General features: G+C 36.5%; 1 protein-coding gene and 1 long non-coding RNA gene across 2 annotated transcripts in view; one reads left to right on the top strand and one right to left on the bottom strand.

Annotated features, from left to right (window-relative positions):
* The window catches only part of LOC120352756 (protein chibby homolog 1), a 68,447-nt gene that overhangs the window by 22,435 nt on the left and 18,764 nt on the right, over positions 1-27,248 (top strand).
* LOC111053984 lies at positions 8,854-11,695 on the bottom strand. Its single transcript, XR_005572091.1, has 3 exons — positions 11,641-11,695; positions 10,195-10,313; positions 8,854-8,985 (listed from the first exon to the last, which is right to left on the bottom strand). It is a non-coding gene; the product is annotated as an uncharacterized LOC111053984 (long non-coding RNA).

Here is a 27,248-nt window from a genome sequence, read left to right as displayed (position 1 = left end):
GGAACAGGAATTTTCCCACAAGAATAAAAATTAATTGAGAAAAACTATTCTTAAAAAGGACAGGGATTTCCCTACAAGAATAAAAATTCAATAGAGAAAAATTACTCTTTAAACTAAAGGCCACCTTACTACAGAGAAGGAAAAATATACGGACTACCAGTCCTGACATACGATTACCTGAATCAACGTGGATACTGATACGGAGAATAGCGAACCGATCCTCACTTCCCGTATTATAAGTTAATTAAAAACGTCGCGAAGCGACAGAGTCAAGACTTATAAATTAAGCCCTCAAAAATAATCTGCTATAGGAGCCTAGCTAAATTCCCCACTCAACTATTTGTAGCACAAACTTGAGATCCCTTACAGGTTCAAAACCAAGGATAACTCGTTCACCCCCAGTGATACGAATTTAGGAAAAATAACCAACAAGAAAGAAAATCCCCCAGGAAGTTCTATCTTCAAATACAGTCGGCAATTCGACATACAATATTCCATTCACTAAAATACAGAATAGAATATTAACCCTCTAGTACACCACTATTAGGAGCGCCGCTCGGAACGCAGCCGTACACAAACCCGTTCACCGAACAACTGCCCTCTCCCAGGTCTTCATGAAGCTGCACCGGGTCGCTGAAAATTAGCAGGCCGGGGGAAAAGAGCTTCCTGACCAATGAGAGTCTGAAAAGACGATCACGCCACTGGTCATGTGACAGGGTTTGACTCAGCTGCTACTGATGTTAAGGGTGCAGCAAATGATGACAATGATACTAATTGCTACACTAATTCAGGCCGGTAAACAATATTTCTATTCCAGAAATTTCATGAAGAGCGATACCAACCCGACTCGGTAGCCGCTCAGAGTGGTAAACAAGATCTGGAAATATCTGGTTAGATGAATCCGCTGCTGATGATTTAAAGGGGTTGACGGCGATGGTGATAATGCATATACAACTACATGTCTAACAAAATATATCCGGCAGTCGACCCTATTCTAATTCTAAAATAGAATAAATTCGCTAAATTACGCTGGACGACGGCTCTCCATCCGTCACAAAAATTCACTTTGTGACACCCCACTCCTACTAAGGAGGGGGGGAGGGTTGGCGATGAGAAGAAAATACAGCATCCGAGGTACCGGTTGACTCCTCGAAGCTGAAAAGAAGAATAATTAGTGCAGTAGGTCAGGCTTCCCAAGCCACAAGATAAGCATGACCTAACGCTGAAAAAGAAACAACCTGTTGCTCCAACTATTATAACTGCAATTAGCAATAGACCTCATCGCTTGTTATCTCCCGATAACACCGATAACGACAGCCCCTGGCTGAAAGCAGCTGTATAATAATCTGAAAGGAAAGGAAAAGTAAAACGGCGCAGCACCTGTGAAGAATGAAAAGAAAAAGGAGAAAAAGATGAAAGATGAAAAGAGAACCATTCACCCCTCATATGGAACACATTAGGAGTCTACCTACTCCTTTCGCTCTTCTCCATCAGCTCCTGTACTGTTGACCGCTGGAATACAATGAATTGTTACCAAAATCATTCCCCCCTGATCTCCTTATCTCGGATCGGGTTTTCAATTTTCCTTTCCCACTAAATTCGCTACCGCTATGGCGATTTTCAATTGAATGAGCTACACTACAACCTGAGTTAACTCTATTCAACTCGCCCCCCTCTATATGAGGAAACCGTGACAGTACATCCCGTACCACAACTATATCCTGCCTATTCTTAATATTTAAAGCATTCCCCTGCTTCTCTATATTTTTAGGACAGGGATAAAGTTTAATAGATTCAACTCTTTTATGGAGTTTTACTTTTTTCCCACTTACAGGAGCTTCTTCAGAGATAGGTGAAAACTTTTCAAGTTTTCTTACAGGGGGTTTATCTACCTTCTCCATCCCGGAGACAACTGATAATTCCCCCTCAACATCCCTACTCCTCAAGCGAATACCATGAGGCTGTAACTCTATTACAGCTCTCATATCACGGAGATTTTTCAATCCTAAAACCATTCGCGATTTTATATTAGATGTGATAGATACCTTCCAATTATAATTTTTCCCACAAACGATAACCGGTAATATGGGCTCCCCCTCTACTCCAAGACGGTTAGCTACTTCAGAAGAGATAAATGTTTTATCTGTCGTCGTATCAATTAAAGCATTGAGATCCATTCCACCTACTCCCACATGGACATAAATCCCATCTCCATCACTCTCACTCTCCCGTCTCTCGCTAGCTACTGTAGCAACTTTTGAGATACAAGACTTAGACATCCCTTCACGCTTTAAGCTACATGTTACTCCATTATCTACTATACTAGGTTCCCACTCTACAATTTTATCACGCATTTGAATATTCATATTATGATGCTTCATAAATGACATACCCAATGACACATCGTGGGAAAGCCCCTCTACAACTACCGGTTGAAATGAAACTAAAATATTTTCTACTTTTAAATTAGTTATAATTTTCGTGGAAAAATTATTATACTTCCCATTAGTTAATATTTCATGATGACTACAATTTTCTTTTCTAACACACCCTACTTGCTCTAACACTTTAAGAGCTCTCCCACTAATACAGGATACCTCTACTCCCATATCTAATAGTGCAATAAATTTTTGCCCTGCAATTTCTACATCAATAAAAATGCGCTCATCCCCCAACTTCGACCTCATACTTAAAACATGTGATGACTTCACTACAGCGATTCCTGATATCTTATTGGTTTGTGAGACACATTTACAATAATCAAAAATTTCTCTACACTTTTGACAACTAGAAATTTCGGGACAACTCGACTTCCAATGCCCTACTTTATCACAATTCCAACACTTAGGCTCTTGGATTTCTCCTACCTTATTTTCTCGCGTTTTCGGTGCGGCTTTAGACTGAAAATCACTCCGTTTTTGTTCTTCACTTTTCGTGTTTTTCAGAGATAACCTCCCGTTTCTCTCTTCGGCACGAATCGCCTCATACTCTCTGGTTACATCTAACAACTCATCTACATTTTTAACCCCTACACTACGAACATATAATTTATACCGTGGTAATAAATTTAAATACAATCTTTGAAGCATCCTTTCCCCCTCATAACTACCTAACCGTCTCATTAGGGTAAGCAAGGCTTCGGCATACTCATCAGCCGGTTCGCCCTCCCTCTGCTTCCTTACAATGATCTGACTCTCAAGGTCGTTACTATAAGAATGAGGATAATAACGGAGTTTAAATGCCTCTACAAAATCAGCCCACGTCCTCCACTGGGAGCGACGATTCCGCATCCAAAGTAGGGCCCCTCCCTCCATCAGCTCCGGCAGGGCTATAAGAGATTGCTCCCCAGAGATCCCATATGCGCCCTGGAGTTCCGCGAGCCTCTCGATGAAACTGGGAGCATCCGATACACCATCAAAATGTAAATTCCAACTTCTTACCTTGTCGCAGACTTCTCCCTGACTATACGTGCCTGAAGAGCGGGACAGTGCCGGCTCTGTACCTGGTTGAGAGGCAGCAGCGGTCCGGGATCGAAGGTGCTCGACCATCCTCCTCCTCAGCTCCTTCACAGTCCCCGCTGCCGACAGGCCGAGACTCTCTAGGTAGCTGACCGCTTCCTCCTTATTCAGCCGATACACCCACGACACTCTGGGGTCGGCTTCGCGTTCCGCGAGGTCCTCCCAGCGGACCGCCTGTACGACTTCATCATCCTGATGAGTAGTCTCTTCTCCGTGTACACTCATCGTGGATTGGGATTCACCTAAACCCTCTTCGCGATTTTCTTGGGCGCCAGACGTCTTAGCCCCACGATGGGAGACGTCAGTTTTATTAGCATGACCTATTCCACCCTCTAGGTATCCTAATAATTGCGAAGTATTGCTACAACGCGGACTAGCTACAGTCGGATATGGGTCGGGGTCAGTAGCCGTACTGACAGGTGGAGATACCGGACCTACACTTCTCCCTCTATCCTGATTCTTTACCCTCTGCTTCTTTCGCGAGATTTTTACTTTCAGGGGAAGAGTGTTTGCCTGTGCCGTTGCTGGCCGATTCGGCCCTCGGCCTTTGGAATACAGGGTGGGTGTTAATGGAGATTAAGATAACCCTATACAAGGAGACGGATCTGACTATCAGATCCCTACCAATAATTCTATTTATAAAGGTAGTACGCAATCTGGACCAACTGCGAATTGACGGCGAGCAAGCTGTACCTGCAAGCCCGGGATGTGGTTTAGAGAATAGGGTGCAGGGTATGAGGTATACGGTATAGGGTATAGGGAACAGAGAATCAATAATAAGATTATTATTCTCTACAGCAAATAAATATCTGCTCAATAATCCGCAATCTGAGAATTGTGCTCTAGCTCTCAGCAAGCTGGACCTGCTAGCTAAATACAGTATATCAATTTCAATTGCGTGGTAATTAAAGCTTAGAGGATAAGGTTTTAGGTGTAGACTTCTGAATCGCGAGCCTGCAGCTGCGAAAGGATTTTCAGCAATTCTGAAACTGCTAAACAGGATTTCCGCGCTAATCTGGTGACTGCGCGCCGGTTATTAAGGGCTAATCTGTGACAGGGCCACTCTATAGTATGAAAATTAAGCAAGGAAAACTCACTATAAATGATAATAATCCCTCTACAAGGATAAAAATTAATCGAGAAAACTATTCTCAAAAGGAACAGGGATTTTCCCACAAGAATAAAAATTAATTGAGAAAAACTATTCTTAAAAAGGACAGGGATTTCCCTACAAGAATAAAAATTCAATAGAGAAAAATTACTCTTTAAACTAAAGGCCACCTTACTACAGAGAAGGAAAAATATATGGACTACCAGTCCTGACATACGATTACCTGAATCGACGTGGATACTGATACGGAGAATAGCGAACCGATCCTCACTTCCTGTATTATAAGTTAATTAAAAACGTCGCGAAGCGACAGAGTCGAGACTTATAAATTAAGCCCTCAAAAATAATCTGCTATAGGAGCCTAGCTAAATTCCCCACTCAACTATTTGTAGCACAAACTTGAGATCCCTTACAGGTTCAAAACCAAGGATAACTCGTCACCCCAGTGATACGAATTTAGGAAAAATAACCAACAAGAAAGAAAATCCCCCAGGAAGTTCTATCTTCAAATACAGTCAGCAATTCGACATACAATATTCCATTCACTAAAATACAGAATAGAATATTAACCCTCTAGTACACCACTAATAGGAGCGCCGCTCGGAACGCAGCCGTACACAAACCCGTTCACCGAACAACTGCCCTCTCCCAGGTCTTCATGAAGCTGCACCGGGTTGCTGAAAATTAGGAGGCCGGGGGAAAAGAGCTTCCTGACCAATGAGAGTCTGAAAAGACGATCACGCCACTGGTCATGTGACAGGGTTTGACTCAGCTGCTACTGATGTTAAGGGTGCAGCAAATGATGACAATGATACTAATTGCTACACTAATTCAGGCCTGTAAACAATATTTCTATTCCAGAAATTTCATGAAGAGCGATACCAACCCGACTCGGTAGCCGCTCAGAGTGGTAAACAAGATCTGGAAATATCTGGTTAGATGAATCCGCTGCTGATGATTTAAAGGGGTTGACGGCGATGGTGATAATGCATATACAACTACAAGTCTAACAAAATATATCCGGCAGTCGACCCTATTCTAATTCTAAAATAGAATAAATTCGCTAAATTACGCTGGACGACGGCTCTCCATCCGTCACAAAAATTCACTTTGTGACACTTCTTATGTTTCTGTTATCAGATGTTGAACTATTTATTCTAATTTTGAATCTGTTATGAATTCATTACTGATCAATAAAGCCTAGAATGCAGAGGTTTTTCATTACAATTTATTGATCAGTAATCTAAAATCATCAAATCAATTCATCTTATCAAAATACAAGTCAATCAATTTCTATTCTCTATTTCACAATTTCTATTCAACAACAAATGTATAATCTTCAAATCTTTACTGGAAACGAAAACTGAAAATTCGCGTTACGATGGACAAATTTTTGAAACCAGACAAGTTTGATGGTGATCCGAATTCTCCAACAGCTCTACAAGAATGGAACTTCTGGCTAAAGACTTTTGAGAATTTCTTCGCATCTTTTGACAAAGAAGACATCGATGATGAAAGTAAGTTGCGGTTGCTTACCAACTTTCTATCTCATTCTGTTTATCAAACAATTGCCAACAAAAATTCATATACTTCAGCTATTGACGCACTAAAATCTGCATATGTAAAACCAATAAATGAAATATTCGCTAGACATAAATTGGCAACTAGAAAACAGTCTTCAGATGAGACAATTGACCAATATAACCAAGGTTTACAACAACTGAGTAAGAATTGTGGGTTTGCAGATGTTGATTCTGAAACTCATAGGAAAACATACATTCGTGATTCATTTATCTGGGGCCTCAGCTCTCATCAGATAAGACTGAGACTTTTGGAGTTTGACAAGCTAACTCTTGATGAAGCTATTGAAAAAGCACGTGCCTTGGAATCTGCCAGAAATCAATCAGCTTCTTACTCTTCTGAAATAATTCTTAATGCCACTTCAAATAATTCTTCAGAAAATTCATGTAAAGAAACAAATTTGTCAGCTGTAAAGACTGGAAGCTCAAGTTTTCAAAAATGTTATTTTTGTGGTCGTCAGCGACATAAAACACATCAGCAGTGCCCTGCACTAAATGACTCATGCGAAAAATGCCAGAAAATAGGTCATTGGAAAAATGTCTGCAAATCTACTAAAACTTCTTCATCTTCGGCGCTGACCAGCGCTCTGTATCATTCATGTTTGATATGACTCATCGAAATAAAATAAAAAATGAAAAAATACAACGATGGCGATTGGAGATGTCATGCTACAATTACAAAATAATTTACAGACCAGGAAAGGACAACCAAGTAGCAGATGCACTTTCCAGAGTGTGTAATGCAACTCAAACCGATAAATTACACTCCCTACACTGTGACTTGTGTCACCCTGGAGTGACCAGAATGATTCATTGGGTAAGAACTCATAATTTACCCTATTCAGTTGAGGATGTCAGAAAAATGACTTCTTCATGTCAAACATGTAATGCCATAAACCCTCAATTTTTCAAGAAATTGAATGTACTCTCATAAAGGCGACACATCCATTTGAAAGATTAGCATGGACTCAAGGGTCCTCTTCCATCAAAAACTAAAAACAAATATTTGTTGACAATAATTGATGAGTACTCTAGGTTTCCGTTTGCATACCCTTGTCCGAATATGAATTCATCAACTGTAATTCAGTGCCTTGAACTTGTTCACCACATTGGTTTACCTTCTTATGTACATACTGACAATGGAACCTCTTTCAAATCCAGAGAGCTGCAGGGATTCCTTCATAATCGAGGAGTAGCCACTTCCATGTCATCACCTTATAACGCACCAGGAAATGGCCAAATCGAACGAGAAAATGGTACAATTTGGCGCACAGTGTCTCTTACATTGAAGCATAGAAATTGGATGTATCTGATTGGGAATCTGTGCTCCCAGATTCTCTACATTCTATTCGATCCCTATTGTGCATGGCTACTAATGAGACGCCACATGATAGGATGTTCCGACACTATAGACAATCATCTAATGGTATAGCACTTCCAACCTGGCTTGCCCCTTCAACAAAGTCCTAATGAAAGTACCTATACGAAGAAGTAAATTCGATCCATTGGTCGAGGAGGTGGATATTCTTCAAATCACCCCACAATATGCCAAGGTACGGCTTAGTGATGGAAGAGAGACAACTGTATCATTGAAAAACCTTGCCCCTCGAGGAGAAGAGCATTCAGAAGATAACGATAAAAGAAGATTATACAAATGCAGGATCAAGCCTTGGTGATCACGCAGAGCCTGAGAACAATCAAGAAAATTATCATGAAAATGAAGATGAAACAAATACAGGATTCCCCCTCAGTGATGAAGAAGAGCCTCCTGATGGCACCCTGCGAAGATCTCATAGAGAGCGCAAAATACCTTCTTATTTGAAAGACTATTCATTGAATTCCTAGAGACGGGAAGAATGTGATGATATTGAATCATCATATGACTAGTGTTTTCTCTTATTTTTCTGTTATCAGATGTTGGACTATTTATTCTAATTTTGAATCTGTTATGAATTCATTACTGATCAATAAAGCCTAGAATGCAGAGGTTTTTCATTAAATAAACATTAAAGTTGCCCTATTAAAATAAATACTTTATTAGATATTCATTAGAATTAGAATAGCCATTCAAACTTCTTATTTACTATAATGTTCTAAAAGCTTATCAATTTTAATCAAAACCTTGGAAATATAGTCTAGAAGGTTGAATTAAAGTAATTATATTTGATGTGGCTTGGAACATAATATTTTCAACTTTTGCTTGAGTTATTTTTCATATTCAAAGAATTATTACCCGTTCAATGCAGTACATGAGTACTATTATTTAATTCTTAATGCAATACATAATTGTGATAGCTTACCTTACTTTATATAAAATTCGAGTCTATTATTTTACATGTTACCTATAGCATTTGCCAGTCAGCAATGTTAAATAATTTATTATTTTCAAAAGAAGCAGAAGCCATACAGAACCAATAAAGTTGTTGATAAGAGTTCGATGCTGTTATGTTGAATATAGTTTTTAAAAATCCCTCAAGTATAAACCATCAAAACTTATTTTATTAGCTTCATGTCACTTGCTGTTTTCTTAAACTACCTGAATTGAAGCAGTTAGCAGGAGCGATCGCCCAACCCCCCCCCCCCCAAAGAGGATATTATTATGAATAACATGAATAAACACATCAAGATTTACTGAAAAATATATAATATATTTCTTAGATTAGTCCATCTCTTTCTTCTGTAGGCTACTACATCATACATGAATTATATCCATGGAATATTATTCATAGTTGATTTTCTTTGTCATCCTCTACTTCTGGCTGGTACACCACTAGGCCTGGAATCAAAAAGTTATAATTTATTATTCATTATAAAAAAACTTTGCAAAGTGAATTCTGAAATTGATTGTTTGTAATCTGTATAAGTTTTCAATTATATTTCTTGGCAAGGAACCCCCAATAATGAAAAGTAATATTATATGAGAAATTCCAACAATCAGTTGAATTATTATAGCATCAATCTCCATTTAGGATTTGGTAAATAATCATGTGTCCCAAGGTCGAAATAACTTGTTGGTGAACACATATTTTTGGATACCATGAACAATTCATTCATTTCTGTGGTCAGTAGGCCTACTCTCGACCGTTTGGTTTATTTGACTCTTCAAAATGTACTGCATAAAGTAATTATTGGTTCTATATTCAGAGAAACAAGTTAATGAAACAAATGAGAATATAATCAATTAATTGCTTGATCCGAAATGATGATTATCTACAACATTATAAGTAGAACTAAGTGATTTGAAATGAATACCAAACTGTAAATACATAAATCCCTTTAAAAACAATGCAGGTATTTCATCATGAATTCAATTATAAATTTTAAAAGGTGAATCACTATCATTTAGCTATTATTCAGTGTTTTTTACCAGCACTTGCTGGTTGAATTTTTGAAGTCATCTATTCATAGTTCTAATGTATGGTCATTTATAAAGTTCAACATTCACTCAAGATCAAGATGAACAGTTGAGAAGAGTGTTTAAAAAACAATGTATTCACTCATCATTCAGGGAATAGAGCTGTTCATAATATTTGGGATTTCCTCCATAATGAAATATTTTATGTAACAAATCTAATAATGTGATAAAATTGAATCAATAATCTGATGTTAAAATGATATCACATTATTAGATTTTGTTAAATATTTCTTTATGGAAGGAATCTCAAATATTATGAACAGCTCTATTCCCTGAATGATAAGTGAATACATTGTTTTTTAAACACTCTTCTCAACTGTCCCTTCATCTCATGTGGTTTCACGTAGTTTCAAAATATTAAAAGTTCCTGTAAGCTATTAGCCTAATGATTTTGTAATTCAGTCAGTTTTTCAATTATTTTAGTCACATACCATTTTATGTCTTACTATTCGAATATCTAATATCAAATCAATAATAAAACATTGTGGATAAACTGTTTGAAAAAATGGGAAACTGTATAAAATGACATCGCCCACATATAGTTTAAAAAATGTGTGGATTTGATCTTACCTAACTAACTTATTCTATCTATGGGTTCCAAAGAATTTTTCCATCCTGGTCAACAAAAATGAATTCATATGCATTTCCTTTGAGCACATTCTCTTCAATATTTTGTTTGTAAATGGTACCTGAAAAAGAAACATATTAATCTTTCAAAATATATTTTGGAGATAAAGTGAAGTTAATCATCAATGATAATACATAGGCCTAGTTTGGACTTTGAATAAATTAGAATGAACTGGGCCTCAATAAACTATTTACATTAGATATACTATACATACTATAAGTATATAGCCTATTACATTCGTAGCACATAACAGAAAATACTTTAAAGTTTTATATATAAATTAAAACAGGAGACACACGACATAGATAGATTGAAAACACTGAAAAACTTACATTACACTCTTTGCTTGGTCGAGAAAAGGGACACAGTTCCTCGAAAATTCCGATTATAATGTAAGTTTTCAGTGTTTTTAATCCATCTATGTTGTGTTTCTCCTGTTTTAATTTTTACTATTTACATTGATATACCTGGCATCACGCAATATATCGATCAATAGAGCATGAATAAGTTTTTCAAATACATTACTATTCAAGTTTTATTGGTAGCAATGGTCAACCAGAAAAATACCTATTTTATCTTTTTTCAATGGCAGTCTTTCAATATTCAATTACACTGACTCTGATCAAGTTATTTCTATAACAATCTATGTACTAATTTTGTTTCCAAGTGAATTTGAATTAATTAAAATAAGATTAATTCATAGATAGGTACCAAAGACAAAGTAAATGTTCTAATAGTCAGGTTAGTTTTGTTATTGTATTGATAAACTATGGGTTTACAATATTTTGAGGTGCACAAGGATAATGGAAGTTTAGGACTTGGAATGTAATGGAATACTTCAAAGTCAAATGATGATGTTATTTTCAATAAATCTGTTTGTAAAAACTACTAGCTGCATTATAAAAAATGTATTTTGTGATTAGGCCAACTCAATGGAAGTGTAAAAGATTGTAAGCATGAAATGCTATCTTATCTTATCATGTAATGCAAAATGTTATCTTGGTTGAATAATGTTTACAAACTGATCATTTAATGTTAATCTAATCAATCAACTTTGAATGAGTTTAAATCTAAATAGTTGATTAGATTTCTCTCTTTCTTGTGATATTCTCTACCATACACAAACTTGCTAGTCTAGGCTTTACATTATTATTAAACACTAGAAATTATACTTTAAATAAATAAATAAACTTTCGTCAACTTCTAACTTCTTGGAAAATGAAAAAGATAGCAATTTAGACCTAGAGACTAGGTTATTAAAGGCCTACTACAGAGGCTACCTGAATAAAAATTGTAAACATGCTGGTAGGCTACTTATAAAAATTATATTATCAATTGTGTATGGTAGATCTAGCCTACTTTATTATAAGAAATTTAAGTCTACTTACTTGAATCCTCTATCACATCAGCAATTTTTAACCATATTCTATTTTTCGAATAGGTAATTCGTTGTGCAGGTCTGGAAAGTACAAAACTTTGAACTGTCGCATCAAATTTATAACGAATTTCACGCCTTTCTGTATAAATCCATTTTCAATTTCTCTTGTAAAAATTAAGAATAAAGAAACCAATAGAAATATTTATACCTCAATTTTCTACTGCAAATTAATTTCACAGTATAATGTAGCAATCCGAAATCTGACACCAACAGCAAAAAATATCAAAACAAATCATCCAACAATATTAAAGATTGAGGTTAAAAAGAACATGCGTCTGATGCAGAGAAAGATTATTCTGCGGTGTCACGGATCAGAGCAGAAAAATATTTCGAACTGTCTGTTCCCGTCGACAGAATCCCGAAATAGTTCTTTTTCGACAAAACGGTTCACAGCAGTGATCGGTCAAAGCAAAATAGCATTGTGTTGATAGGCCTTAAAATGACGGCAAAATGAACGACATTCGTTTCTGATTTGAACAGTTCTTTTTTTCTGCTCAACTTTCTGCCGATGGGTGAACACTCCATAAGAACCATGTTAATTTAAAGTGAATTCTGTCGTCTGCCCGTTACGAAAACACGGCTTTAGCTTTGCAATCTCCTTGATGGTAGAAGCTACCTCATCCAATGTCTTCTGACGAGGTCGAACCATCCTGCTTGCCTCACAATAACAGACTGATACTCTACTAGACTTACACCTCAACTAAATAGGTGTTGATACCATTTCTGTAGCGCCCAGCATTCTTTCCTGATGAGCGGTCAATGACAATGAATGCATGTGCAGCTGATGACCAAACCTTGTTACACATGTCCTTGAACTGATCAAAGGTCATATCGGCACCGACATGGTCTCTATACAGATGCTTCAAGTTCAGCTCATCCTGTTCAAACATGATTAGAAAATTTGCATTGTCACGAATCAGTTGTTTTGGAATGCGGCTATAGGTCTGTGCCAGATAGAAAACATCGACATCACTGTGTCTGCCTGCACTCAAGTATTTCCTGATGGCATCCTGTTGCTCACAAATTACATCATCAAAGATAATTATTGAATTGGCAGGCAGTTCATGTGGTTCAGGTATTTCCTCACTTGTATCACACTCTACATATTCCATCTCATCACCTAGTCCTGCATGATGGTGTTAAGTAGCTTGTACTTGACTGAAATGTATTCTTTGAAAAAATATATTTGAAAAGTGTATTCCATTTGGATCAAAAAGCATGTTGAACAGTAGATTTGTCTTACACACCTGAAGGTCCACATATAATGCATCTTATATGGTTGGGGAACAAAGACCATACCACTCCTTCTTATTGTCCATTTCCAGACCACAACCTTTCACCACACAATCGAATCATAACTTTGAACAGGTTTTGCTGTTGTACAATCTCTCTCATCCTAGATCAAGTCACTTTTGTCGATCCACAAGTCGTGACTCAAACTGTATCCTTTCCAACGCACTAGCAGCTTGTCCCCTCTTCCTCAAAACCTTTTCAATCTCAAAGACACTAGGCACTGTTGTCTTTACAATTTCTTCAGAGTAAAACCCTCCTTGAATGCTCACCTCTATAGTCTTCCAATCATATGTACAGGTACTGTGTACGTAACATGTTACTGTAAACAGCTCATTTGTCCAATTGGCTAGATACCCTTGTCAAAAGTCTTTTCTAGTTGCTATTCTCACCTTATCGCCTGGCTCATGTTTTGACACATGACCAGGATAGAACTTGTTTTCCAGTTTACTATCCAAATTACCTTCTACTCTTGTCTTTGTGCTAGCTGGAAAGCGCACTTTCCTGCTTCTTCGCCATCTACTGGCCGCATACCTAGTGTTCGATGAATCTTGGCCATTATACTCTTTGAATTGAGGTTATATGTCTGTCCAACATTAGGTTCCTTGCTCAGGAACTTGATGCACATAACTGTTTAAGTGTTCGCTGATTGAAGCGTTTTTCCACTTGTCACGTTATTCTTTATATAAAATAACGATTAGCCTCCTGCTTGGCATCAGTCGGTAAAGCATGAGATTTAATATAATAGGGCGTGGTTTTCTAATAGTATTCAGTCTCAAAAAATCTTGATAGGCCTAGATATGGGCTTCTCCAATAACTCTTGTAATTCAATAATAATAAATATATATATATAAATGATACTTATACTATAGAGATGAGGAATATAAAATAAATTGCACACCATGAAAATTTTACACATATATTACATAAATAATGCAAAGATCAGTCGAGGCAAAAAATATATATAGAGCGATAAAAAATATAATATAAAAATAGAACAATATTTGAAATCAATAAAAATATCACAGGCTAACTTTATATTCTAGATTTATGGCACGAATCATTACCATGTGCCTTTATCTTGAAATCATATGCATTCTTTGGCATGTAGCTGTGACATGTACTTGCTAATACTTGTCGGCTTGGATAATTCAATCATAAATATGTGCTCTAAGATCAGCTTGATAAATTAGCCACTAATAATCCAAATATATCTATATATTAAAATCTCTAGTATTTAGTAGATTTATTTGTATCGAATATATATTTTTATCTCAGGGTGCAAGATTCGGCACCTGACGGAATAGGTAGAGCCATTCATCTAGTGAATTAGAACTATGATAAATTATCGCAAATTGTATTGCAAAAATTAAATATTGTATGCATACGTTTGATAGCCTAGATTTCGTACTTCTTTGATTAATAGAAATTTCTAAAATATTGATCTATATTTTTCTTTCAATTAAATACCTTTAATACTAATTTTTACTTGCGCAAGTATTACTCTTATTAATTTCTTAATTTATAATAACCCTTTCGGCGAGCTAGCTTTGATCATCAGATTATTTCGAAGCACTAGGGCGCCCATCACTAAATTCAAATTTAATCACTCACGTGTCGAAAATCTTCTTGTAAGCCGCCGATGTCGATCCAACTCCATGTGGTCCGGGAATATGGTAGCCGGAATCGTCTCCTCCAAGGGTTATAAATTTAATTAAAATGAAAAATGACTTCTGCTTCACAATAGCATCACGAAGTCTTTTAAGAAATTAATAATTTACTTTAACTTTAATTTTTACAAAATTATTAATAAGGTACTTCGCTCTAAAATTTGGGGTCCTCTTATGGTGGCATCTGGCTGGCGAGTGCTGGTTCTTCCTTCTCAAGTTTTACAGATCCTCTTTCCGACTTTCAAATTAGCATAAAATTTAAATATCTCAATCCTCCGCCATTAATTCAAATAGATCTTACAAAAAATGCCAAAATATTGCTTAGATTATATGATTAATAATTTCTTTGCATTCGAGCCATATTGATAACATAGATTACACAAATTTTTACACAAAATCTACTACAATTATATAAATATATATAAATATTTTTGAATCGGCCTACAGTTGCCGCCTATTAACTGCCGTTTTACTATTGGTGCATGCAAATTTTATTAGGTATTCATGCGCCTGGTAACTCTTATTTCCTGAATACATTAAATTATTTTTATTTGGTTTTTTATTTATGCTCTTTGCATGCTAGTTAATATTATATATATTAATATTAATTCCATGCTAACTAATAATTAGCCACGTGGACGGGTGTTTTCTCACATTGCACACCGTCTGATGCAATAAAGCTCTGCCAAGGGGTTTTGGTCAGATTCTACGTTCTTCGGTTTGATCGATCTCTAGGTCACCGATCTGTGAATACATCTATCTAACCTCAATCTTCAAATATTTTATAAATAATCTATTTATGAGTAATAAACTTCCTTCAAATCCTTTTTAAGTTCTTGTACCATTTAGCCAGAACAAGCTGATGCTATCTTATCTTGATTATTATCTGCTTGGCGATATTAGCCAATTACTTTATTTTTAGACCTATTACTATTTCTGTTAGGGCTTTTCATCTACCCAGATTTAAGATGTTACACACGCCCCTGGGTTTGAATTCAAAATATTTGAGAATCACAATGTTTTTAATGAAAACCCACCCTTCAAATACATGATATACACTATACTTTATTTATAAATTATACTCTCCTACTTCTATCACATTTCGCAGTCATATTTGCTGCATCTCCTTTATACCTTTATCAAAAACAATAACAAATTCTCCTCCTCAACACACATAAAAATATCATAAATATAAACTTCTAAACGTACTCCTCCTGACACCATTTACAACACAGTAATTTTTGAATTCGCCGCTTGCAGGGCTGCCAACTTAACTACACACATTTCATAATTCTCATAAATGATTCCTTTTAGACAATAATTTCGATTCATAAACTTCTGGGCTTATATCTTATAGTATTTCTTAGGTCTTAATATAAATAATTTTCTATACATCAGGTACAATACTTTCTTTTGCTAATGGCTCTTTGGTTTTGGTAATTGGTATTCACTTTAAATCTTTTCAGGTAACAAACGTGGCATAATTAAAAGTAATAAATATAAAACATATAAATAATATATCGACATTAATAAATATAATAAATAACAATAATAAATAACTCTTTGGGTACAGTACTTCTTTTTATAAACATATGTTCAACAGATATTACATTCATTTGATTTGGGTGGCTTTGGTCAGCTGTTCGCTGTTCTACAATTCATAGTGTTTCATGTTACATCAGAATTTGCTATCGACTTTCATAACTAACCTAACTGCTCAATTTTTTCTCTTAAAAAGGTAATTAACAAATTTTAATTTTATTATCCCCGCTTGTGTCCTTTTTTATCTGATGTATATAATTTAATTACATATTTAAAAATTGTTCTTTTCCTTATTGCAGGCTTCTAACGGCTGGAAGGAATTAAAACATTGGATTGTTGCCACGAGGTCCTATACCAATTTTAAATTTATTAAGGAAGGTTAGTAATTGGCTTGATAGTGTTGTTTTCCTTTGACTTCTTATCATATTTATTTCAAATTCTGTGATATGGCTTAATATTGGCTACATTTTCCCACCAAACAATGTGCGTGTTCTCACTCTCTTGTAACTGAACTGTGTTATGCTGCGATATGGCTACTATAGTGAATGGCCCTGAATAAATTAAAAAGAATTTGCGAGTTACTTTTTCTAAAGCATTTGATAACCTGTGGCTCTTTACTAAAACTTCATCTCCAATGTTATATGAAAATATTTTATAAGCTCGGTCGTGGAATCTCTTTCTGCTATCTGCCTTCTGCTCTAGCTTTAACCTTACCAGATGATGGATATTGGGGTTTGTTAACTTACTCACTTCTGATCTTGGAAAATCAATTAATTTTTCGATAAATGTATTATTCCTTTTACCGAATATGATCTCATAAGGCGTACGACCGTGCTTTCATTTAGGCTATTATTATAGCATTCTTCTAAAAATGGTATATACCTAACCCATTGTTGGTGTTTTTCATTACAGTACGTCCGCATAAAACGAGAGATTTCTGCCATACGTCGCTCCACTGGGTTAGCGCTGGGGCTGTAAAGAGATGTCCTCGACCATTTAATATTAGCCAGGTGAAGTATTTCTTTCCACTGCTTGCTACAAAAATAGGTTGCGTTGTCTGATAGTACTCGTTTGGGCTTTCCTACTTCACTTGTCCATCTTTCCGTTATGCATCGGGCCAAAACTTCTCCGGTCAATTTGCCTATGGGAAATAGCATGGTATATTTTGAAAAAACACATGTAAGAACGAATATGTATTTTTTTCCGTATTGCGCCATGGGCAATGGACCATATATATCCGCTGATATCAATTCCAATGGTGCGCTGGGGAGAATGGGATTCATTTCACCTCTGATATGGTATCGCGGGTATTTGGCTTTCTGGCATATATCGCAAGCTTTCACTATTTTGGCCACTTTTTTATGCATGCTTTTAAAATAACAGCTTTCTTTTAGTAGGTGGAGGGTCTTCGTAGTTCCAAAATGTCCAATGCGTTCGTGAGCTTCTTTTATCAAATCTGTTCCATATTAGCGGGGATAATTAGGCGCCAGTCGTAAGTATTTTTAGCCGGTCGGTGGAACATAAATCCTTTGTAGCGGGTATACTGTCGCAGGTAGTCGGGCGGTTCGGCAGCTCCTTCTTCCATCAGTTCACGGATCCGGGACAGTCTTGGGTCTTCATATTGGGCGATACGGATTCTTTCAGGTGTTAACATGGCGGTATGAATTCGTGGTTGGATATTGGGAGGATACGGTATGCTTTCTCCACTTTTTACGGCAAAACATCTTAGATTGGTATCTTGACAATATGTAGCGTCTATTTCTCTGGATAGAAAGTCGGCGGTCTGATTTTTCTTTCCTGGCAGATGGGTCAATTCGATGTCGTATTCTTGAAGCGCAAGAAACCATCTAGATAAGCGGTTGTGATTCAATTTGGCTGTCTTGAAAAATGTTAAGGCTTTGTGGTCGGTATTGATAAATATCTTATTGCCGAGTAACAATGTCCGGTACTTAATACATACTTCCACAATACTCAACAACTCTTTTTCGGTCACAGAATAACGACGCTGGGCTGGATTAAGTGTCTTACTAAAAAATGCTAACACTCCTTTCTCTCCTTGCTCATCTTCTTGGAAAATCTCTGCGCCTATCGCATAATCTGATGCATCGACATTCAAGAAAAAGGTTTCTTTAGGTTAGGGTGTTTCAACACGACGGAATTTAGGAAGGCTTCTTTTAGTTGTTGGAATATAATCTCTTCTTTGTTAGTCCAAATCCAAGGCTTGGTACTAGACAGTATATGACTGAGTTGAGCAGTGTAGTGTGACATTTGTTTATTAAAACGGCGGTAGAATTGTAAAAATCCAATAAACTTTTGCAATTGTTTACGGTTGGTTGGTGATGGAAATTGTCTGATGGCTAATAATTTGTCCGGGTCCTGTGATATGCCAGTGGGTGTAATTATGTGTCCTAGATATTTCACCTCTCTCGCAAAAAATTCACACTTAGATAATTTGAGTTTCAATCCGCAATTTATCAATCTATCAAATACTATATCTAAATGCTTGCAATGTTCACGTATATTCTGTGAGGCTATTAATCCATCGTCCACGTATATGTACAGTAGTCACTGATATCGTCTCCTAGCGCCTGTCTCAAACATCGTATGAATATAGCCATAGCATTTCTTAATCCAAACGCTAAACGAGTGAACCTATAATTGCGTCCATTAAACAGGAAAGATAATAATCGCGCGATTCCGGTGCTACTTGGACTTGCCAATATCCTGCGCTCAGATCTACCGTTGAATATATGGTCTTGCCATGGAAGGTTTGCATAACTTGTTCAATTTGGTCTGGTCCTTCTCGGTCATCATCCAATATGCGGTTCAAGGCGCGAGCGTCCAGACAGAGTCTCACGGTTCCATCCTTTTTGGCTACACACACAATCGGCAAACTATAGGGTGCTGTGGATTCTTCTATAATTCCTAGTTGTTCCATGCGAGATATTTCTGCTATGGCGGCGGATCGATAGGTGAAGGGTATGGGGTATGATTTGCGGTAATACGTGTCGTGTGGTTTAACGTTGAGTGAACATTTGAAGTGAGTAGCTAGGCCAGGTTGTTCGGAAAAAACGTCTGCATTTTTGCGGAATACTTGAATTATTTCCTGTCTAGTGTCAGGGTGCCAATCGGTACGTTGATGAATTCTGTTTATCAGTATCTCTAACAATTCTTCGGTACTAGAGTCGGCTCTTGACGGTGCTCGGTCCTTCGTTGTTAGGCTTAATACCTCCATACACTCCATAGCATTTTCCATTTCGTGGATACCCCACTCCCTCGGCACGCCTTCCATGTAGTGAGCGAAATGTACCTCAGCGATTCCTTCAGTACGTTTCTTCAGATCAAGGGGTACTATGACTTCGTATGCTTCGGTTTCGGTAAATGCATGAAATTTCGAGGTTTGGAAATTTAAACAGGCCTGGAAGTGTTGTAGAAAATCTGTACCTATTATTATGTGCGGACCGGAAACAGGTAATACAAGAAATGTATATGCGAATCGTTGTTGTTGAAGATTTATTTCCAGTAAACATTGAGTAGTTATATGTATTCGCCGTCCTGGACTGATACCTGATACATATACGTTGGTTAACGGTAGAGTAGCTAATTTTGTTTTTTCTTTCAGACGTTGGAATAAGTCTGTTTGTATGAGGCTACATTGTGAACCACTATCTACTAATGCTTGAACCTTCATTCCATATATTTCTATATCGATATACGCTTGCATTTGTATATCCGGTAGCCTGCTTTCTTTTTCCGTTTCTTCTAACAAAGTCTCCGGTAGATCATTTCTGAATGTGGTGTATGATGTTGAGATGTCTTGTTTTTCTTGGTTTGTTTCACTTGAGTTTGTGCTTGCTGTATCGGGGGTATCATATAGTCATGGTTTATTAGCTGTAGTTTTCTGTATGTCTGGTGGCGGGTCGTTGGGTGTTGGGTTCCGGGTTTTTTGTTGATTCAAACCTATTGCATGTGCTAGTGTATAGTTTGTACTTACTTGTTGAGGTGGTGGTTTATAATTTCTGTTGTAACTGTTTTGTGTATTATTATTATGTGAGTTTAATCGATCACGGCCATCATAGTGATTCCTACGATTGCTCTGCTGGGCATAGTGGTTGGTTGTACGATTTTGAAATTTTTCATTATTCCAATTACCATTTTGCCTGTGCTCATAGCGGCGTTCAAATTGGGGAGCAGATCGGTAGCGATCATATGATACCGGTTCATAATTTTGGCTGTTATGCGGATTAAATTTTGAATTATGCTGATTTGATGCGTATCTCTGGTCTGAGCGGTGGGTTGATATTGCCATTGCAGACTGTATGCCATATAAATGATTAATCAGCTGCTTACAATCAGTAATGGGTTGTGTGGCGAGTGCCATTCTAACTTGATACGGTAGCTTCTTTAAAATAATGCTTGCTAACGCCGATTCATTAATGGGCTCGCTCAATTGAGAATTTTTAAACTGTAGGCAGTGACGAAAGTGGTACATGCACCGTCTAAGTTAGGGTTGAAATCGCATGATATGATGTCCGCTAGCACGTCCAACTGTTTACTTCTGCTCCAATACTGTTCCAGGAAGACAGCGACAAACTCATCCAATGATGTAAATTCATGGGCTCTACTCCGAAAAAACATCAGGGGTTCGCCAATCAATAAATTAGTCAAACGGAGACGCCAAAAATTCCAAGAGGTAGGTGCAAGAGTTTGTACTAATTTTATCTGATCAATGAATGGTTGAGGTTGCAAATGGCGATCAGTGTTATCAAATTTTCCTAGTCCTTGTAATATACTATGTACGTTGAGGTTGTCTGTTTGAATTCCTTGAGGTTGTTGTTGAATATGATTTTCCAATGCTATTATTTTTTCCTGTGTTATCTGCCATTGACTATTATGTGTAATTTTATTTGCGTTTATTTCTTGATTTAGTTGAGTCAGAGTGGATTTCTGAATTAGTAGAGTTCCATTTAAAGCTTTACAGGTTTCAGTGTTTTGATTGATGCTACCTTGCAGTTGGTTCATTTTTGTGGACATATTAATCTGTTTGTTTTGTATTTCTTTAATATTGTTAATATTTTTGTCAACTGTAGTTGTTAAGTTTTGATTGGCAACGGTAATTTGTTTGTGGATTTCTTGGTGGCAATCGGCCTTAATGTTATTTGTTATATCCTGAATAGGTGTAGTGATTTGTGTATTTAAGTTGTCTATCCTTTCATTGAGTTCACATGTAACCGTATCTAACCTTTCCGATAATCCTGCCGTAACTTTATCTTGACTTTCTTTTTGTAGGGTTATCATTGCTTTTAACTCTTCCCTATGACTCTCTACTTTAGTTTCAATATTATCCAACCGTTGTTCTACTGATTTTATAGCGCCTGTGGTCTCTTCATGCCCTGTTCCACTGTCTGTTTATTTTCCTCTTTTACTGTAGCAATCTCCTTTTTAATTCCTGCATCATACTATCCATTGTTTTTTGTAACATAATGTTGAAAGTGCTACTCGTTTGTTCCATTATTACCTTTTGAAGCGGATCTAGTTCTGTGGTTGAAAACATACTCTGTTTGCCCAGGTGTGACTCGGCCTCCGGCGATGCGGGTTCTGCAGACTGCTCCTCGCCCCCTTCAAATTGATCTCTACTATCCGTTGATTCAATGGTGTGTCAGCGGCGTCGATTCGAGTGGAGGATAGAGGTTGCAGACCTGGTGGATCGAAAATTATCGACCCGACGCTTCCTGGTTCCCTTTCTCGTGGCGTATTGGCATCTACCGTGGTGGGGTTTGATGTGCTCGGAGTCGACAAAGTGGGATCTGTGCAACCGCCGTACATATATGAAACTTCAGAGTTTGCGGGAGTGTGATTCATTATGTCAAATGTGATAAATGCTAATTAAACAGTGATAAAAATGATAAGCGAAAATGCTTAAAAAAGAGACACAACCGGACTTACAGTGAACAGTGATGTGTAAAGTGTTTGGATACTCTTACAACCAGGTATTTATACTTAAGTTTTTTACAATGCTCTAGCGCCCTCAATGTTTTGTTGATTTATTCTTGGCTAGTTTACAGGCTGCGACTTATTTTCCAACCGGCTTAAACACCTAATATATTTTTGACTAGAAAGTAATAGCAGTTTAGGCTTATAAAATATAATCTCTCTCTATAAACATGTAATTTTTCACAGTACTAATAATATAAAATTTTCTTTAAAACATATAATTTCTCTCTATTTAAAGCTCTTGTTTCCCCAAAAAGTAATACAAATATTCCTTCGCCAGTTTTCCTCACAACTCGTATAAGTTATCTATAATTTTCACTATGGTTATTGACCTAATTTCAAGTAATTATTCAATGAGCTTGGCTCTCATCATCAGTCCCACGTTGGCACGACATGTCTTTGTGTCACGTTATTCTTTATATTAAATAACGATTAGCCTCCTGCTTGGCATCAGTCGGTAAAGCATGAGATTTAATATAATAGGGCGTGGTTTTCTAATAGTATTCAGTCTTAAAAAATCTTGATAGGCCTAGATATGGGCTTCTCCAATAACTCTTGTAATTCAATAATAATAAATATATATATATAATGATACTTATACTATAGAGATGAGGAATATAAAATAAATTGCACACCATGAAAATTTTACACATATATTATACAAATAATGCAAAGATCAGTCGAGGCAAAAAATATATATAGAGCGATAAAAAATATAATATAAAAATAGAACAATATTTGAAATCAATAAAAATATCACAGGCTAACTTTATATTCTAGATTTATGGCACGAATCATTACCATGTGCCTTTATCTTGAAATCATATGCATTCTTTGGCATGTAGCTGTGACATGTACTTGCTAATACTTGTCGGCTTGGATAATTCAATCATAAATATGTGCTCTAAGATCAGCTTGATAAATTAGCCACTAATAATCCAAATATATCTATATATTAAAATCTCTAGTATTTAGTAGATTTATTTGTATCGAATATATATTTTTATCTCAGGGTGCAAGATTCGGCACCTGACGGAATAGGTAGAGCCATTCATCTAGTGAATTAGAACTATGATAAATTATCGCAAATTGTATTGCAAAAATTAAATATTGTATGCATATGTTTTAATAGCCTAGATTTCGTACTTCTTTGATTAAATAGAAATTTCTAAAAGTATTGATCTATATATTTTTTTCAATTAAATACCTTTAATACTAATTTTACTTGCGCAAGTATTACTCTTATTAATTTCTTAATTTATAATAACCCTTTCGGCGAGCTAGCTTTGATCATCAGATTATTTCGAAGCACTAGGGCGCCCATCACTAAATTCAAATTTAAATCACTCACGTGTCGAAAATCTTCTTGTAAGCCGCCGATGTCGATCCAACTCCATGTGGTCCGGGAATATGGTAGCCGGAATCGTCTCCTCCAAGGGGTTATAAATTTAATTAAAATGAAAAATGACTTCTGCTTCACAATAGCATCACGAAGTCTTTTAAGAAATTTAATAATTTACTTTAACTTTAATTTTTACAAAATTATTAATAAGGTACTTCGCTCTAAAATATTTGGGGTCCTCTTATGGTGGCATCTGGCTGGCGAGTGCTGGTTCTTCCTTCTCAAGTTTTACAGATCCTCTTTCCGACTTTCAAATTAGCATAAAATTTAAATATCTCAATCCTCCGCCATTAAATTCAAATAGATCTTACAAAAAATGCCAAAATATTGCTTAGATTATATGATTAATAATTTCTTTGCATTCGAGCCATATTGATAACATAGATTACACAAATTTTTACACAAAATCTACTACATTATATAAATATATATAAATATTTTTGAATCGGCCTACAGTTGCCGCCTATTAACTGCCGTTTTACTATTGGTGCATGCAAATTTTATTAGGTATTCATGCGCCTGGTAACTCTTATTTCCTGAATACATTAAATTATTTTTATTTGGTTTTTATTTATGCTCTTTGCATGCTAGTTAATATTATATATATTAATATTAATTCCATGCTAACTAATAATTAGCCACGTGGACGGGTGTTTTCTCACATTGCACACCGTCTGATTGCAATAAAGCTCTGCCAAGGGGTTTTGGTCAGATTCTACGTTCTTCGGTTTGATCGATCTCTAGGTCACCGATCTGTGAATACATCTATCTAACCTCAATCTTCAAATATTTTATAAATAATATATTTATGAGTAGTGAACTTCCTTCAAATCCTTTTTAAGTTCTTGTACCATTTAGCCAGAACAAGCTGATGCTATCTTATCTTGATTATTATCTGCTTGGCGATATTAGCCAATTACTTTATTTTTAGACCTATTACTATTTCTGTTAGGGCTTTTCATCTACCCAGATTTAAGATGTTACACACTATAGATCCTTCGTATCTCATCTATTGAGTAATGATTCTCATTACTGTTCACAAGTGGTGTTTTTTTTTTTGGAATTGTGTATAACCACTCTTCCCATCATCATCTTAGATTTTTTCATGGGATGTTTATTCAAATATAGGACACATAGCCCCAACAATGTCATTGGATGACTTATTCCTAATTGGTATAGCAAATGCAAGCTACTGACAATTTATGATTTAAATATACTTGAACTTTTGTTATGTTGAGTATACAGAATCATCTCAACAAGGTCAGCCTGATAGAGATCGTCAAGACCTTTGACTGTAACCTTTCTTGTCAGAAAATTCTGACAAGCTTGTCTGTGCAGCTCTCGCGCTATCACTGTCATATCCATAATGGCGATATGAATTTGTTAATGAGCATTTATACAGGCAACAAGTTCATCAGACCATGATGTTGGTGGAAGTCATGATTAACCAACTTCCTGCATAAAGATAAGTTTATCAGAGTAGGATGATTCCTATTGTATTGAATGACTACTGTATAGGATGTAATTTATGCTTTATCTCACACCTTGTGCTTACTCTAGAAGTTGAAGGTTGTATGGAATAAAATGTACAACAATTGTGGTATTACTTGATGTTTATTTACAGTGTATGCATGAAAATATATATAGTGCACAAAGATAATATTTCAGTCCAATATATGAAGAACTATCCAGTGATACAAATCTCCTAGTCGATTGCTTATTTCACAAAATCCTCTGCCGAACATGAATTTCAAGATGACTGCTCCCTTGCATAGATTGGTGCAGCTTGATACTTCAGCATCGTGGAAGATGTATGTCAATGTCTTCAAGAAGTTTTGAGCCGTTCCAAACAGTTCAGGCAGGTCCTTATCTCCAAAGTTTAGGAATGGTTGTATGATCCATTGGTTGCTGGTTACTGGTAGACAGTCTCCACACTCACACATATCTGCTTGCTCCACTGCAGGCTGATGTTGTTACTGGGTCTGGCACAGTGGTAGGAGTTGTAGTAGCAGCAGTACTAGTTGGAGTAGTACTAGCGGGAGTTGTAGTGCTAGCAGGAGTTGTAGTACTAGCTTGAGTAGTTGTGATGCTAGCAGCAAGAGTTGTTGTAGCAGTTGCAGTACTCACTGAAGTAGTAATAACAATGGATGCTTGTTCTTCACAGTATGGTGCACAGACCCCGACTGACCTTGCAACAACTGCTTCCAGAAAGTCCAGTGATGTGAATGTAGGGTGAAGACATGTGTGCAGATTGTATGTGCAGTGGACTCGTTTGCAGAGAGATCCCCTCCACAGCTCGTTCCCCAGCCATATTCATGTACCAGTCTCTGATATCGATGTCCATTTGATTGATTGCTGACTGATTACCACATAGAGCAGGAATCCCTGATGTTAGCAGGCACTGTTGCATATGACGGATGTTTAATGTATCCAGTCCGTGTTCCCTTGAAGTGAGAAATTCCTGTCTCCTGTACTTTGGATCCAATACACTAGCACTGAGTGCTAGCACAAGGTAGATCTCTGATTGGTACATGCTTGTAGCCACCATGATTAATTTTTTTCAATTTTTTTTTTTGTGACCTTGAGGTTAGGTTTGGTCAACTTGGGTGACCTTGAGGTGAAGGGTGACTTTGGGACACTTGTGTCCCAAAGTCGCCCTTTTTTTATACTACCTGTAATTGCGTTCAGCTCGAACGCCACGGAACAGGAGAAATGGAATGACTTCTCGAGCACGCTTCTTGAAGTGCTGGGTTGAAAGATAAACGGGGAGGATGAAGGAGGGGTGAGGGAGAGAGGTTATCTTGCCTCTTTGGGAGAGGGGGAAGGGGAGGAAAGCACAAACTAATCAACCCACAATCAAGGCTGCTAATCCTCTGTGAATCCACCAATTAAAAACATATTTGAATTTACATTTCATTATAAAAATTAATAGTATAAATAATTATTTTCATGATTATTTGTGTTTATTATTCAAGAATCAAAACATTACCAATAATTTAAAACTATAAAAAAGTATAAACTCAATCTTCCCAATTAAAACATAATTGAACATAATCTTTCAGGTTATTTAGGTACATAGATGTGTTATTTTTGGTCAATTTTAGTAAATTAAATAGCTTTCTCAAAAATTGATATTTTCAGAAATTTTTGTTTTATTCAATCAACAATACCATGAAGAATTTATCTTCCAAATCTCATGGATTTATCTTTTACCGTATTTGAAATGTTCTGTTCCAAAAATTTAAACTGTAGGCGCTCATATCTCAAAAAATATCTCAAAAAGTGTTTTTTCTGAGAAATATTCTCCATTTTGATAGCTTGATGATATACAAATCGAAAAACTTTGAAAAATATCACCAGTAGAAAGTCTAGTTTCAGTCTTTGCACAGTTAACCGAGGGTAAACCGAGGGCTCATGAATTGCTGTCATGCATACGAGGCTGGCAAATTGAGCGATTTGCCAACCAAGCGTAAATCGCTGTCATGTGAACAAGCTCTTAGACCTCACTTTGCTCGGTCAACTATGATCCGAATTTCTTGAAAATTGTTAGAGCCATTTTCGAGATTCGTTGGACATAAATATATAACGATATAACCATATAAATATACAGAAATTGCTCACTTAATAATAGGAATATCGGGGGACCGAGCTTTGCTCTGG

The sequence above is a fragment of the Nilaparvata lugens genome, chromosome 8 (genome assembly GCF_014356525.2).
Source record: "Nilaparvata lugens isolate BPH chromosome 8, ASM1435652v1, whole genome shotgun sequence".
In the NCBI taxonomy this organism is placed as follows: Eukaryota; Metazoa; Arthropoda; class Insecta; order Hemiptera; family Delphacidae; genus Nilaparvata; species Nilaparvata lugens.
The sequence above is the reverse complement of the archived record's forward strand: the minus strand, read 5'-3'. Positions and strand labels throughout refer to the sequence as shown.